This window comes from Pseudophryne corroboree, chromosome 5 (genome assembly GCF_028390025.1).
Source record: "Pseudophryne corroboree isolate aPseCor3 chromosome 5, aPseCor3.hap2, whole genome shotgun sequence".
In the NCBI taxonomy this organism is placed as follows: domain Eukaryota; kingdom Metazoa; phylum Chordata; class Amphibia; order Anura; family Myobatrachidae; genus Pseudophryne; species Pseudophryne corroboree.
In genome coordinates, this window is record NC_086448.1 from 131,998,376 (window position 1) to 132,000,912 (window position 2,537).

A 2,537-nucleotide genomic window follows, 5' to 3' on the forward strand; every position below is an offset into this window, starting at 1 on the left:
TACCCCCCTACTATGATCATACCCCACCTCAACCAACGCCACACCATACCCATCCTCGACATAACCAACCCCAACAAACCCCACCTCCACTAACTCCAACTCACTATACCCATCCTCGACATACACAACCTCAACACACCCAATCACCTTCTGAAACGGAGACAACTACAGAGTCTCCTGTTTATCGTAATTTATCTTAAATGGTTATTGTTTTTAAAAAAAGTTGGTTTTAAAATCATAGGAGTGTTTTTCCTACACTATTACTGGTTGGACTTTTATTACTGTAAAGATTTCACTACTTTATTTACCAAAGTTTTATACAAATTAAAATTCTATGGTCTCTGATCTTTTGTTAATCTTTGGACTTGTCCTATTTTTACTTACAAACAAAATGCATGATACATCCATTTCAAATTGGATATTGATGTTGTACATTTGTTATCGACACAGTAGCAGAACGTCAACTAAAGAGGTTTATTTTTTGTAGCAACAACAATTTACTGAATATACAAACTGAAAAAAATTAACGGAGTAATGAGGGAAGGTTGGCCATTATAGCAGACCTCATCTGTTCTGCACTTCCAGAATGGTCGCCCAGATAGGCCTCACAATCAAGTGCAGGGTACGCAGCGGAGGCCTGCACTGTCCACTCTGGTAGGAATTCCTCCCTCTGAAACTCACATAGGTTATGCAGAATACAACACGCTGCAACAATGTTAGGCATGATATTAATGTCTACATCATTGCGCTTCATAAGACAGCGCCAACGTCCTTTTAATCGTCCAAAGGCATTTTCGACCACCATTCTTGCTGAGCTCAGGGTGTGCGTATAAGTAATTTGATTGGAGCTCAGCTGGACATGTTGGGTGAACCCCTTCATGAGCCATCGTCGTAACGGGTAGGCGGCATCACCAATTATGTGTACCGGGATCTCCACTCCATCCACAAATTTTGATTTCTAGTAGGAATATAGATAAAAAAATGTACGTTAGCATCAAGAAATTGGAATACAAATATGAGCAGACTCCTCCGTGATGGGCAGGCTGGTGGGCACATAGGAAGCATGTTTGAAGGTAACGCCAACTAATTGGTCCCAATGTAAATTAAATTGCATTCATCTATTACCTGCTTGATTCATGAACATTGCGTCATTTTAACACATATTTTCTTGGGCATGTTTTCAAAAGTATTAAAATTATTAAACAAAATCACCTCTCTTTGAAAAAGGTAGCCCCCTTGCTTGTCCTCTGCTACCCGGTACAGATCAGAGTTTGCAAGCACTCGAGCGTCATGTGACCGTCCCGGCCAACCGATGAATACGTCTGTGAAACTAATATAAAAATATATATTAAGTTGTAAATTAATTATAAACAATTAGCATTAAGAAAACACAATGATTAGAACATTACCAATACTAATGATCCACCACAGCTTGCAAAACAATGGAATGCCATCCCTTTCTGTTGTAGTAGTCGGCAGGATTATCATGAGGTGCGATTATAGGGATGTGGGTACCATCAATTGCACCTGCACACTGCGGATATCCAGACTCCACAAATCCCAATATTGTTTTATCCAAACGCTGGCCATGCGGAAGAGAAATAAATCTGTGGTATAGGTTGTCCACCAATGCTCTGGTCACCTCATGTACAATGGTGCAAACGGTAGATAACCCCACACCAAACAGGCAAGCAATTGTGCGATATTCACCTGGAGTGGCATACCACCACAATGCTATAGCTAGCCTCCTGCTTGGCTCTATTGGTGACCTGAAGTTTGTGGTCTGTCTAGAGAGTGCTGGGGACATTAAATCCAAAAGATAGTGGAATGTGTGACGTGACATTCTTGTCACGATCCGGGTATCTGGACGCCATTACTTACCCTTCAGATGCCTCCTAAGGCTGGCTCAGCGTTCCAGGACCGGATCCCATCTGTTATACTGATATCCACATTCCTGCCTCCTCTCCTGTCACTCTGAGACGCGGTCACCGCGGCGCCATGTTACATCCGGAATGGCGTCTCCCGCGGCCTCCGCCGCTGTCCCTGAGTTTCTGCATGCAGAGTGTCAGAGTGGCGATTACGTCAGCCGCGGCCTCCACTGTGCCCGCGTGGTTTAGATGTGCACTTATCAGTCTGGCGTCTCCTGTCTCCTGTGGCCGGCGCCGCCATTGCTGTTTTAATTCCCACATGGATTACAAACCAAACTTCCCTCCAAGTGTCTGCATGGGCGCAGCCATCTTGGATTCTGTCATCTGTTCATTTCCACCAATCTGCTGTCTGCATTGTTAATCTGCATAATTGCCTAGCCAATCCCTTCCTTGCTGCAGGTATAAATATTCTGTGCCTGAGCAAGAAAGGCGTCAGTGCTTTGGTTGTCAAACCTAGTTCCAGTTTGTCTCTCTCCTGTGGTTGTTTTCCAGGTTCCAGTTCCTATCTCCACACTTCCACTAAAGAGACCCGCACCAGCATTCCACCTGCGGTGTAGCCTGACTCTCCTATCCATTTGGATTCATCTGCTTCCAGCTACAGATCCACCT

The 2,537-nt window shown here is 44.1% G+C and overlaps 1 long non-coding RNA gene across 1 annotated transcript; it reads right to left on the minus strand.

Annotated features, from left to right (window-relative positions):
• Positions 1–822: 822 nt before the first annotated feature.
• LOC134928850 (uncharacterized) lies at positions 823–1,325 on the minus strand. The gene is made up of 2 exons (XR_010178061.1): positions 1,213–1,325; positions 823–958 (listed from the first exon to the last, which is right to left on the minus strand). It is a non-coding gene; the product is annotated as an uncharacterized LOC134928850 (long non-coding RNA).
• Between the last annotated feature and the right edge of the window lie 1,212 nt (positions 1,326–2,537).